The sequence below is a fragment of the Meleagris gallopavo genome, chromosome 8 (assembly GCF_000146605.3).
Source record: "Meleagris gallopavo isolate NT-WF06-2002-E0010 breed Aviagen turkey brand Nicholas breeding stock chromosome 8, Turkey_5.1, whole genome shotgun sequence".
Lineage (NCBI taxonomy): Eukaryota > Metazoa > Chordata > Aves > Galliformes > Phasianidae > Meleagris > Meleagris gallopavo.
In genome coordinates, this window is record NC_015018.2 from 6,695,407 (window position 1) to 6,709,885 (window position 14,479).

General features: G+C 37.9%; 1 protein-coding gene across 1 annotated transcript in view; it reads left to right on the forward strand.

Annotated features, from left to right (window-relative positions):
• Positions 1 to 14,479, forward strand: part of BICC1 (BicC family RNA binding protein 1) — a 110,951-nt gene that overhangs the window by 4,946 nt on the left and 91,526 nt on the right. The gene's annotated exons all lie outside the window — the stretch shown is intronic.

The window sequence follows — 14,479 nt, forward strand, 5'->3', positions numbered from 1 at the left end:
GCCGAGGGCGATCGCAGCGGCAGCGCTGAACGCGCGTCGTTCGTGCACAGGTAGCAGCGACCTACTAGACTAAACTACAGGCACTGATGTTCAGAACAATGAAAAATTGTTCCGTAGGAGGGCGGAGTATCGTTTCTGTCCGTGTATCGGGCTGCTCTCTTCTTCTCATCTGTGTATGCGATCAAAAATAACTTCTCGTTTTTTAATGTGATCTGCTTTGACCGTGTTACCTGGTAAATATCTTGGGGATGGAAATACCTCATCAGTGAGTGAGATAATTGAACTGAGGAAACTATTTCCTTGTTGTGATACATTTTTGGAATGTAACTGTTGTAGGTAATGTTTATGGCAACAGTCCAGCTTTCTCAGTCGCTGTTTTTTTGTTTTTTTAATTAAATTATTTGTGTTTAAATTCTTCACTTCTTTGACTTGATACTTAAAGCAGTTAATTTTTTAAGCTCTCAATTTCTTTTGAAATATCAAACAAATTGCTATGGAATTGGAAACTCTTTTTCATAATTATTTTTATGTTGGCTATGAAATTACTGGATTCTCTCAGCGTTTGATCTAAGGTAGCGTTTGTATTTCCATCTATTCATGCTTAGCATGCTACACAGAGAAACAGAATGGCATATACGGTGTGGTAGAGGCCACAATGTTGTTTTGCTAGAACATTTTTTCAAGTTAGTTTCTTTTTATTGATCCTGGAAAGAAATGGAAATAGATAAGTTATGCACTCCTTAATATTTGTCTGCCTCAGGTAACTGTGGTAAAGCATCCATTTTAGCCATTATGGGCACTATTTAATTTGACATAGCATAGTTAAGCACTGCTTGATTTCTATGAAATAGTGTTATACAGACCAGCAAGTGGAAACAGTGCAGTGTTTTTCATTTTTAATTTGAATTTTCATTTGAATAGACTTCATTACAAAACAATGTTATTCCTGTAGCTCTGACTTTAGAAACTGATCTTCATCAAGTAAGCCACTATCATACAGGGTCATTCTTACAGTACAGGGTTGAATTTCTGAAAGAGAAACCTGTATTTGGCATACAAGATACACAACTTGGTGCCTTGCTTGGCACAAGATTGTATTTGAACATACTTCAGTACTTCCTACAGGTGGCACTTATGTATCAAAAAGATTGCTTAAATGGGATCATAAAAACAAGCAAGCAAAGATTTGGCCATTGATCTTTCTAGATAAGCATGGAAATGCATATGCAACCCATTTAGATCCCAAACTGTGCACATGGGTTTAGTTAGTGCATTTATATCATAATTTATTTTAGGATATCTTGTGAAAGAGTTAGCTCTCAAGGTAGTGTGTATTACCAAGGCCAGTCAAAGTTCTGCAATTAACATTAATGTGTTACTTGTAGTGAATTAAAAATAAGCTAGATTTTAACCTTTAGAAAACGCCCTTTATCCCCCAGCAATAACTGTGAAAGCATTCAGCAAAATGATAGCCTTACAAATTCAACCATGATAAATTCTACAGCACATTTAATTTAGAATTGCAGGCAGTGTTTCCACAAATGTAAGAAATAATGGAGTACTTACTCGGAGACCAAAATATTTTGCCTTGTATTTTTAAGATGAGGGAATTATTATTGAAACATTTTGTGCTCGGAAAATGGGGTTATGCATCCTGTGGTGGAAAATGCAGGAGCCAGAAATCCAGGAATTGGAGCAAACAATTAATGATATTATGATTCATGCCTTTATAATATTTTTTTTCTGGTTGTTTCAATGTTCTTTCAAGCATCACCACCTCTCATAATGAATCAGACCATTTAGAAAACTTAATTTCAGACAAAATAAAATATGCCTTTTGGAAATCTTTAAATAAAAACATCTGGTAAGGTTTGGCTTAAAGTGAAGGCAACATTACAAAGCCAGTTATCAGCTCTTACTTTCAGCATGCTTTGTGATCTGTGAATGTATCTATCATTCCTTATTTTCAGTGAGTCTACTGGTACAGCTTTTTATATGTCTGTTGCACAGTCTAATGTTTAGTTAACTCTGATGAGTTCATCTTGTGTGTTGTTTCCCTTTGCCATATGTAGATGTTGTAGCCAAGTTTCTGTGAACTTAGGCCAAGAAAGAATGAGCTGAGTTAAAAATTCTGGTGATAATTTCATAAATTTTGTATTTTTCCCACCTAGGCATTAAGCCTTTAGTGGATACATGACTCCTGTGTCACGAACAGGCCGGTTCTATGGAAATATATATAACAATGTAAAATTATAAACCTTTTAAAAAACAGTTCTTTTCAGATGCTTGGTAGAACAGACTTAGGTTTTAACATCTGAATTTCATGAAGCTTCACATTATGGTTGTGCAGAGCTCCCCCTACAGATACTGCTCTTCAGCTGCTGGCATCCTGCCTGAGGGAGAGCAGTGCCACTGTCTTCTGCTCTTACAGTAGGCAGAGGTGGCTGCAAAGAAGAAGGCAGCTATCGATCTGCAGAAAGAAGAACAGAGTAATAAATCTTCAATGACTGTATTGGAACTTGGGAGGCTTGGAGTGGAGAGAAGAGCCAGAGAACTGGCCCAGAAGGTACATAGCTTTGGAGCTAGTAGAGACAGGCTGTGGCTGGTCAAGGGTGGAAGAACAGGAAAAACTGAAGAGGTGGAGATGTTTGTGAGGATTAGATTGAATGTGAGAACAGAGGTAGGAAGAATGACTTTGAATGAATAATGGGAAAAGAAAATGAAGGAGCAAGGGAGGCGATCCAAATTCAGAAGGGATGCACAGAGAAATAAAGTTGGGAAAAAAGATGAGGGGATGTTCGCCTAGATTAGGGAGGTTTGATAAAGGAGAGTGGAATTAGAAATGGGAGCCTGTGAAAAGTAAACCTGGAGACCTGTCTGCAAAGAAGAAACAAGGTATGAGAATGTGGAAAGGGAAGTACAGACAGCAGAGGTTAGAAGTAAGTAAATGTAACTGGGTCTTGTTCAGTGAAGAGGCCAGGATTCCAATGGCAGCCTTAGGAATGAAAAACAGGACTCTTGAATAGTGACTGGGGAGTAGAGGAAGGGGCAGTATGCAAACAAACTCAAGAAACAATACAGAAGTAGCTGTCTTTTGGTGTGATAGACAAAAGTCAATATGTATGAGCTCATGCAATCTTCAAAAGCCAGACATGATCCCAGTATACACTGTAGTTCTTGTTAATTTACCAGCAAAGATATTTAAAATCTGCTGGCAAAGCATGACACCCCTTTTCTGGGTTTGTTTGTTTGAAGGATGACAGTCTGGCATGGCTGATGGTCAGCCCTTTAGCTGAGATGGGAGCTGTACAGGGAGATAGCTGCTACAGTGATCTAATATGTTACTCGTATGAGAACTGAGGTGAAGCTATTGGTAGAATTCTACATATTTTTTCTTTTTCCTTTTTTTTTCCTGATGTTCTGTAAATCCTAAGAAATTGCAGACATGATGGGTTACAAAGTTATGTGCTCAAAACTAGGAAATGGTGTAAGTTTGGTCATCCTCTCTGCAGACAGAACTGGCATGGTGATAGGATACTTCATGTTGCACAGTGGATACTGGCTGTGTTGAGTGGCATGTTGAAAGGTAGAGGAAGAAGTAATGGAGAAAGCAATTTTAGTTCTGACCTGAAGGCTATTCCAGACTTTCTGCATGAAACTGAGCAAGAGCTGCCTAATTTTCAAAGGGGGTTGTTACTTGTTGTGTTCTTCCTTTTCTGCTTGCTTATTCTAATACCAAGGAGTGAGGCCTTAAGGAATACTGAGAGTCCACAGTGGCAGCTAATCTCAGTGAGTGAATGAGACTTTGAACATGTGTAACACAGTGCTCAATGCTTAAACATAGGATATATTAACCAGCTTAAATAGGTACTGAAAGTCAGTATTTGTTTATCTTAACCTTTTTGTGCCTCAGTTTTCTTGGTGTAAAATGGAAGTGATATGATTGCCTCCCCTCCAAGAGATGATTTCAGAATAAACTAGTGAATATTTGTTAAGAATCCAGGCACCATAGTAGCCTGGAAAACCCATGAGGTATTGGAAAAGCCCACGATGAAGTTCATAATTTTGTCTTCAGAGCAGACTCTGAATAATGTGTAGCAAATAAGTCCTGGAACTACTGAACACTGGTGTACAGCTGATAAAAGAAAAGTAGTTCATTAAGTACACACTATTCATTATGCTGAATGAGTCAGAATTTGTGTGGAAAAAATAGTATACAATCATGCAATTAAAGACTATGTCATAATCTGAACATACAAAGGGGCCAATTTAAGGTTATTCAAGTATGTTTCATTCCAATGTTTCTCCTTCTTGATTGCTTAAACTATACAGTCTTCCTAATGTGCTTTTAAAGATGTTTTTTCCTGTATTCGTTTCCAGCATGTGAAGACAATATACAACTATATTCCACAGTTGGAATTGGTGTCTTGGCCAGTTTCAGTTGCATAAATCAGTTTCATTCCCATCCAAACATTTGAGACCATCAAAACTGTTTAGTCTAAAAATCTTACATAAGTTTTTTACAAGATAAATGTCATTTCTGTCTTATGTAAACTATTTGCGTCTCTGGATTTCCCTATTGTTTGAGGATCTCTCATGTTTTCTTATTTATTTCAGAAGTTTATTATGCTGGATTACCACAGCATTCTGCAACATATTTTTATAGTTTTTAGATGGGAGAAGTTTTCTTGGCCAGGTCATGTACACATTTCCTTTTGAACAGAAGGAATACAGTGGCACCATTTAGCCCCTGAATCCATTCTTCAAATCCCTCTCTTAGCATTATGGAGCAGCATCATTGCTGTTTCTGAAATGCTATCCAGCAAGTCTCAGAGACAGGAAACGACTGAATTTCTAGGTAGACTCTCACGTGCAGGACAGCTGAGAGATCCTAATTTGACGTTAATTGTTAGTGTTCCAAATGGTGCGACTTGCATAGTTAGTTGTTGGGTTTTATTTTAACTCTGAGAGTTCTGAGCATAGAAATAAATAACCTGTGTTTTCATATCAAGTGATAATAATAGAGAGGCGCCTGTGACACTCAGTTATGACACAGAATTCAGAAGTTGTTGTTGTTTGTAATTACTGTCACTGTTGTTCCTCTTCCCAGCTACAGTTTGGAGAATTAAACACACACTTTTCAAAATAGAAACTGCATAATTTTTCTAGAATTTGAAGGATATAGTAGCCAACCAAGAGATGCTTTGTTGTTTTTTTTTTTTCCTATGAAATTTCATCTTAACTGATAGAGCATCAAATGATCAAAGTTGACTCTTTTTATTTTGTGACAAGTAATATTGCCGCTCCGGTTAGGAACTAGAATCTTGTATGTAGCTTTAGAAGGAAAAATATTTACCACTGACATTCTTGCAAGAGTCAAAATTTTTCATATATGAGGTTCTGTACCGTTTGGATACAGAATAATATCAAATGGGGCCAAGCAGCTATATGGAAGTCCTCGTAAATGATATTTAGAATTATGTAAGAGAAGAAAACTAATGATTTGTTTATACCTTTCACTTCACCTCACTATTGTAAGAATTTTGTACTATCATTTTCTGTCATAAGCAATGATGCCACTAATTAGCTGGACATTGCTGGAAACTGACTATTCAACATTCCTGTGTCAAGAAATACAGTTATTCCCATCCTTCCTTACTGTTCCTTAATTTTTAGAGTTATTTTACTTCCTTCTTTCTCCTTCTTCATCTCCTTTTAGTGCTTTTTTGCAAATCTGTGTGATTGAACATTAACTGTTTTATCTGTTAAAGACCAAACTAGCTGTCCAAATCTTGTCTGCTCTTTTATTTCTGCCCCTGGTTGAGCTAATTATTGTTCATTGAAACTCTTCTAGATCCTCTGTAAATCAACTGAAATTCTTAGTGTGTAATTATGCCAGATCCACATACAGACGTACTGTCCTCTCCCAGTGCTATGAGCTGATACTGCTAGGTTGCAACTCAAAGTTATGTTCTTTGTAGTTAATTTCCACCCACTGTTATAACTAGGGCACTTTAGCCATTACTGTTTCACAAGTGTCCTTTCTCTCTCTCTCTCTCTCTCTCTCTCTCTCTCTGTGTGTTTTCTTTCAAATTATAATTTCCAGATGCATTTTATTTATTCTGTATTAGAATCCATTTTATCATTTTAAGCCTCTCCAGGTTTTGTGTTTCCAGGTCATTTTAATGTCATCTGCAATACAGAAGTGTAATCTGTTTTTCCAAACATTCATAAAGGTGCTTATTTAGCCTGGAGCAAGACCTGGGTTCCATGGTATAGCCCATTAGACTCTCTAACTCCTTGCGTGCTCTGACATGTATCAGTCTCCTCTCTGCAAGCCAGTGTTCAGCCCTGCAGATTGGAAGTTCTTAGTAATGCAATGGCAGGAGGAATCATTTAAGGAAGAGAAATTCTACTGCCCCCAGCATTTATGAAATTGGACAATCTCAAATACAAAAGCTGTTTTTCTTGAGTAAAAGTTAAGCTGTTAGTAACTCCTTTGCCTATTTCAGCTTCTATCTTAAATTGTATGTAGCAGTGTTCTTCTCAGTCAACTAATTAATCTGATGGTTCTAACACCTCTGGTAAACAGTGTTCTGAACTCACTTCTCTGAATTTTCAGTTACCTTGCAGTCATGCCTGTATAACTAGATCATTGCGTGCTATGGACCGCTTCAGCTTTTACAGGACATTTCCAGTAAGTTTCCTAATTCCAGAGCCATGGGTTCTTGACCAGGAAGAAGATTGTTTTCTCACACACAAGAGGGAAAAGAGGGACTCTCATTTTCTTACATAGAGATGTCTAGAATTTCTTCATTCACTTTTGAATTGCTTTGACAGACATCATTATTTTAAATTATCTCCAAAGGCTTGCTGAAACTTATCTTCCTGACCTTGGATTTGCCTACCGAGTATTCTCTGCCACATTAATTTTCCCTTTTTTCCCCCTCAAAGATCTCCTCTTTTACACGTTCCTGTAATTTTCTCCATCTCTTACTATTCATGACCTCTGTGTAGCAGGTTTAATGTCCCCAACTGTATCTGCCCATAAGGTAGATTTCAGTTTCAATTGTAATGCTGAAGTAGAGTCAGTGTCTTTAACCAGAGTTGAGGAGATAATCTTTAAAAGTCTGTACAGTCTGGGCTTGCTGTTCTTTGTCTGCTTTGTATTGTAGGTATGTCTACCATGCTCTGGCATGCATGGTCTTGTGTGCTTTATGTGACTTTGGAAAGCTGCTTTTAATTCTGGATTATCTGAATTATCTGCTGTGTTTTCTTGTGTCTTGATAGAAGTCTGAAGTGTTCCTCCCAGAGTACTGCTTCCAAATATTTAGAAACGTTTGAAAAAAAAACACTATTTATACTGTCAATCCATGATATATTTATAAAAATATGCCACTGTCATGGCAAAGTGCCACAAATTAAATATTTATGATGTTGGAACAGAAGAAAGCTCTGCTCCAATGTCAGTTCCTGTGATTTCCATGCTATATTCATTATACAGTGAAGAATCCTTTATTTGACCTTGAAAATGTTTCCTTCAGCACAGAAGGTTTGTTTAGAATTCATTGTAGTGTTTGTAGCTGATCAATTTTCGCAGTGGTGTTTGTAGTTGAATCATTAATCCATTTTATTTTATTGTTTTCACAGAATGTTCTTGTTTTATGTATGCTTGAATGAGTAAGCTGTTTTGTGTGGATGTTTTCAAAAACAATGATTAGCTATACTGTTTTTATAACCTAACAACAATTTCTTTGAGCCTTGGCTGTTCTGGCTGCTGTCAAAAAGGGGAAGCCTTAAAACTAGTTCAGTGTTACTTTTTTGTTCCTCCAGAACGAGGGGAAGTAACTGTTATCAGAGTTGCCCTCTCAGTTCCAAGTACAGAGTGGTGTCTAGAGATTATTTCTTCAATGAGCCAGACACAGCTGGCAGCATTAGGCAGAGAAACACGGTCTGAGGAATTCCCATGTTATGCTTTGTCTGTGAATATACTCCAGTTGTGAGAATTGTTTGCCAGAGGTATTCCATACATTTATACATTTATTCCTTGAGCTGTTCTATTATGTTTGAGAAAACTCTGAGTGGAAGTAAATTTGGATTCATAACTCAGCGCCATCAAGACCTTACAAGTACTGTGTTTTCCTAATGTCTGTTGTATATATTCACTCTTACACATACAGATGTGTGTCTAATATGGATATTTTTTTTCTTCCAGTTTCAGTTTGTATGGATTTCATCTATCTTCAGTTTTGGGCTAGGAAAGGAAAAAAAAAAAAAAAAGTAACTTAAAAAGTATTCCTTTTTTTTTTTTTTTTTTTTGGTAATTTGCTTCAATTTGTAGCTGAAGACGTATGTACTTTGAAATCAGGAAATCAGGTGGATGAAAAGATGTTTAAAGGCTCTTTCCATCTTGGATAGCCATAACTATAAATACAGCAAACATCAGTGGAATGATTCATACTCTGTCTCTGTTTTTTTTAATCTCAAGCGAATTATACATCAGTTTATATAAATTACGGGGTAAAATTAAGAATAGAGCATGTAGCGTATTGTTTCCATGCTATTTTTAAGGTATATCTGATAATACAAAAATGATGTACTTTTATGATGGAAGTTATGCTGGTAATGTAATATTTTAGATAGTAGTAAACATGGATTTCAGAATGGTGATGTTTCTGATAAATTACTAACCTCTAAACTTTCAATGTAGTTAGAAGATACATCTCTAATCACAGGAGTTGAAAAGCCCTATCTTCTCAGGTATTCTATTACATCAAAATTTTGTCCTTTGCTTGTGGAACATACTGAAATTTTAGCCAGTGTCACATGTTCTCTGGTGACACATATACCACCTTACCCTTCCCTAAAGGACAAATTTGAGCAGTAGGACTTCATACATACACAGTTTATTGGGATTCTCTCAGCTTTGCCCATAAGTAGACCTTATTTTCTGCTCTCTCCTGGCTGGAGGCACCTGAAACTACAAGTCTTTCCTCTGTCCTTGAAATGCTTTATGCCATGCTTTGGAACCTCAACCAATTGAATAAGCTAATAGAATTATAGAATCTTAGAATATCCCACATTACACTGGAAGGAACCTGTATGGACCATAACGTCCAGCTCCTCCACACAGACCACCCAAACTAAAATCCTGTGTCTCAGAGTGCTGTCTAAATGCTCCTTGAACTCCAGCAGCTTGGTGCTTAGACCATTGCCCTGGGAAGCCTGTTGCAGGGCCAATCAACTTCTGGGGAAGAACCTTTTCCTAACCTGACCCTCCTCTGATGCAGCTTCATGTCATTCTCTCTGGTTCTGTTGCTATCACCAAAGAGATCAGAGCCTTCCCTTCCAGTCCCTGCATGAGAGAGCTGTAGGCTGATGTGAAGCCTTCCCTCAGTCTCCTCTATGCTGAACAAACTAAATGACCTCAGCTGCTACTTGAGTGCAGCAAAGACAGAATTAGGTCCTACATCTGAAAAATGAAATACTGATTCTCTTCCTCCTATTTTTGTATATTCTGTAATGCTCAGCTGGTTTCTGGGTTGGTTCCTTGAGCAAAGCATCAGCAAACTACCTAGGCTGTCTGGTGAGGCTGTCAGTGCTAATTCAAGTGTGTAGTGCTTGAGATGAAAGCAGAAAGACCTTACAGTGAACCTAAATCCTTCAGTGTATCTTAGAACACTTATATTTAGCTCACATGGTAAGGAGTGTGAATTGGAAAACATTACTTGCAATGCTTGTATATGTTCTAAATCCAAAACATGAAAAATAAATCTGAATATGAATCATTTTTAAGTAACATATCCAAGGAGACTTTGTTGGCTTAGTGAATTTGTGTTAGGTTGTGCAGCTATTCCTCTCCAGGAAGTAATTTCATTTTGTCTTAGCACAGTTATGATTGATTCCTTGTTACAATCCGAGAACTATATGACAGCTGGATGACAAGACTACAGAAGACTTCATAAGAGAAGTTGAGTTGTGTTTTTAAATAATAATAATTAGGGTGCTGTCGAGGTCTGCAGATGCCCAGAGGATTTGAATCTGATTATCGGAGTAGTTGTACATTTCTTTTAACTCAAATTATATCAAGATTTCAGCTTGAATTTTCTCCTCTTCATTTGGGCATCAGGGAACCTACATGAGCTGTCCGATACAGATGCCATCAGGGCAGGAAAATGATGAGCTGGAGTCAAGTTTCCTCAAACTACTGAGCTTATGTAACAATTCAAATCACAGTTAAAATGCAAAAACTGGTGTAAAATAAAGTCAGATTCTATTCCTTACAAACAATCTATCCGTGTGAAAGGCAGGCAGCAATTACCAATGCTTTGAAGTAAAGAAATGCTCATTCATGCTGCAGACTCCTGTGTATCCAGTGAGTCACAAAAGCCCACTCACATTGAGCTCCCTGCTTTCTCAAGTAAAATAATTTGTAAAATTGTGTTCCCCAGCCATGACTTATTCCTGCTGCCCGTCAAGCGGTCTTTTGCCTTTCTCTGTAGGCTTCACTTTGCTTGAAAGGAATGTGGCTTTTAAATGAAAATTCTTATACAATCAAGTCAGCTGCAGTTTTCAGACAAGCTGGCAGGTCAAGGAAAGCTCATGTGAATATGAGGCTGCCTCTTCTTGCTAGATTTGAACTCACATGACCTAACTTGAGATATGTAACACGTTTTAAGTTTTTGATTAAGATGCAGCTGCAGTAAATGGCACCAGTTGTTGCCAGTCAAAGAAGAATAAGGTATAAAACATGTATGAATGTGAGGTTCTTAATAATCAGCTAAGATCAGCTAATTGGTGTTTGTTTGCCTCTCTGTTTTGCTCAGTGAAATGTGAAAGTAGAAATCATGTCCAAGAGGCCGCTTGTTTCTCTAATACACAATTAATATTAACAGCGGTAGAAGATTAAGGGCAGTGCTTTGCCCTTGGTTACGTTGTTAGACGAAGAGCATTGGAGCAATTAAACCAGTGACCTAGAGCAGTGTAACTTGGATAAGAATCTGTCCCCAAGCAATTTTTCCAGGGTCATACAGTCAGTGCCTTCACCTATTAGATCTGTTTTCTTTCATTGTTAGTCTTGGAGACGTAGACTGTTCCACAGCCTCAGAGAGAGCTGTACTTGTTTACTCATCAGAAGAGGAAAACCTCATACTATAAGAAGCTCCAGATCCCTTCCTGTTCCAAAACCCATCCTTTTAATAATCAACAGAGGGGGAGCCTATGTGCAAATAACTGTCACTCCTTGTTTTCTACCAAAACTGTAGTAAGCTGTAATATTGAGACAGCATCCTTCCAAAAATAGTCCACACTCCAGGCCTGCGTGCAGGCCTAAGTATGGTCATAAGGAATTTCATAAGGATTCATAGATTCCTAACAATGCAGAACTCACCTGTTGAATGAATAAATACATTCAACAAATTGATTTGCTTCTACAGTAGTGAATCTGGTGAAGTAATTAGCTCCCAAAATCTGGTATTTCTTACAATGTCCATATGCGTTATGTGTAAATTTTAGTACATTTAAGTGTATGCATAGTTCATCTTAATTTTTAGTTGATATTTAAATTAAGCTTGAAGGTGGTTTAGAGCCTTTTACATCTCTTATTGCCCTGTTTCTCTTTCAGCAGTTGAGAAATGTGCATTTTAATTAAAATTTGTTTTTAAAATGTATCTTGCAGTCAACAAGTGCTGAGGAGAGCCACCTATCACCTATGTACTGTAAGCTCGCTGTCACGTATATTGACTAGATGACTGGACTGTTAGGCAGATAAAGAATTGTTTGGATTGGTTGTAGCCAAGGTGTGTCAATGGCTCTGTGCCCAGGTGGAGGCCAGTCACGAATGGTGTCCCCCAGGGAGTCTTGAGACCAGTGCTCTTCAACATCTTTGTCAGTGAGGCAGACAGTGGGATTGAGTGTACCCTCAGCAAGTTTGCGATGACACCAAGTTGAGTGCTGCGGGTGGCACAATAGAAGGGAGGGATGCCTTGAGTTGGGCCTGGATAGGCTCAGAAAGTATGCACATGAGAATCTAATGAGGTATAACAAGGCCAAGTGCAAGGTGTTGCACTTGCGTGGAGGTAATCCCGGATATGATTACAGACTGAGAGATTTCATTGAGACCAGCCCTGTGGAGATGGACAAAAAGCTGGACCTCAGCCAGCAGTGTACCCTTGCTGCTTGGAAGACCAACTGTATTCTGGGCTGCATCAAAAGAGGGCTGACAGGAGGGACAGGGAGGTGATCCTGCCCCTCTACTCTGTCCTTGTGAGGCCCTATCTGGAGTACTGTGTCCAAACCTGGGCCCCCAGTACAGGAGGAATGCAGAGCTGTTGGAGCAGGTCCAGAGGACAGCCACAAGGATGATTGAAGGGCTGGAGTTTCAAATGAGTTGAGTGTACATACTAAGTACTTCCAAGACATTAAGATACTTGATAAGAATTTATTCTTGATGAAACAGTGAGGTCAGTCTTGCTATACTAGCCATTGCACATTGATCAGACTTTTAGTCAGGTTTCACCCTATGCTTTGGGTTTATGAAACTTGTAGGCTTCCACAGTTCAGTCAGTCATCGGCATGAATTGTTAGATATTTGCAATAAAGTTTTCAGGAGCCCTTAATTGACTTTGCTTAAAGCCCATTGATTTAGAATAAAACTCTTCCAAGTTGTAGGCACTTCTAAAGATGTTACCAAATGTTACTAAAATGTCGTCTTAAAATAAGGATGGGTCAAAATTCAAAGGGAGAATTGTCACGGACTCAGAAGTATTAAATGATAACAGCAGTGGGCTACTTTTATAAAGTAGTGTACATGAATTTTATTTATGGGAATAATAAAAGAGGAAATAGAGAAATTATTTTAATGATTGCAATTGAATGCATTATTTGTTTTTAATTTAAATTAATTGCATTAAACCTATTAAGTAATTTAGTACATTATTTAATTTCTGTAAGATATGAATGCATACGAATTTGATCTTTCATAGATGTGATGTTTGGTTCCATTAATTATTCCTGGAGAGGAGAAAGTGGAGTAAGTAGAACAACTCTGAAGCATTTGACGATCAAATTCAGATAAATAATTATTGAAAAGTGTATCCCTTTAACGTATCCAGGGTTATTTCTCATTGAGATGTGTATTTCTTTGCTGAGGGAGTTCAGAAATTGACTATGATGTAATACTTTTTCCCATGTTCTCTGTCTTCTTTCTCTTTGATGGGAATCTTGCAAAGTATCAGAGGATTACTGTTACATCATGAGAAGCTTGAGAACGGATGAGTATAATTTAGTAAATTATCACAAAAGGTAACTTCAGCTAGCTCTTAACTACTGTGACCTCCCTCTCCACTCAGTGAAAAGAACTAGGTTCCTTGAAGCAAAGTTAAATGAGAGATCTAACTGTAGGTACTCATACTGTCCAACTTAGGAAAACGTCTTTCTTTACTGAACAGAAAGTGAGCCTGAGGAGAGTGGGCCTTTGTTGATAGTTTCTTTTAAGCATAATAAAAATATTAGTGGTTTCGACACTAGCCCATCCTATCAGTAATGCACATGAGCATCACTGCAAAAAATGTGTGTAAGGTCTTCTGCGCATCAGTACTTGATTTTTTTAAATTAGAGGACCATCTTTTGCATAACATTTATTTAAGGCCTAATCCATGCTATTATGGCAGGAGGGAATGTTGTTCTTGCTTTTTTCTTGGTGCTGCATCTACTGTTGTCTTTAAGTATCAAATAAATGATTGGGTTTTGTAATTTTTAAATTCAAAGAGCTATATATAGCCCAACAAACCCACTTGAGAGAATTTTGAATCTATACCAAAATTTATATTCCATAGAAGTCTTACATATTTTTTTCTGCTACTAATTACAGTAACTTTCTCTTACAGTTGTACTAATTTCTTGTTTATCTTGAGAATGCATTCAGTGTCTGCTGAGAAAATGCTAGTCCTATAAACCAGTCCTGTAGTGCTGCTGGCTGTCCATTTTGTCATGTTTGCACCACGTATTCCCATTGGTGTGAGTGGAAAACTTGCACATTTGAGGAAAGCTCCTGAAGACCCATCAGCACAGGATCTCAACTATGTGATATTCAAGTGATTTCAGAATGAGGATTTGATTTGAGTTAGTATTCAAGTGGATGGCAAACCTTCAAGACTATGTTGAATACTTTTCTTTCAGTTGCTGTACTATACCTTCTGTCAGGTAGCAGCTGGATCAGGGAGCCTTCTTTGTGCAAGGAGAGGCTACTTGGAAACAGTGTTTCAGTCTTCTAGCTGACAGCAGTGAGAAATGAGGCTGGGGAGAGGTTGAGGCACTGCTCGGTAAGAGCTAAGAACTGCACATTTGTTGCTGTCAGTTGCAGGATTGAGATATTGGTCTGCTCCTGATATGTCTCACGGGACCACTTGTGGAATACATTTGTTTTCCACAGGAGGAAGAGTTGAGCCCTTTGTTAGAGTTTTCTACTTTTTTTCTTTTT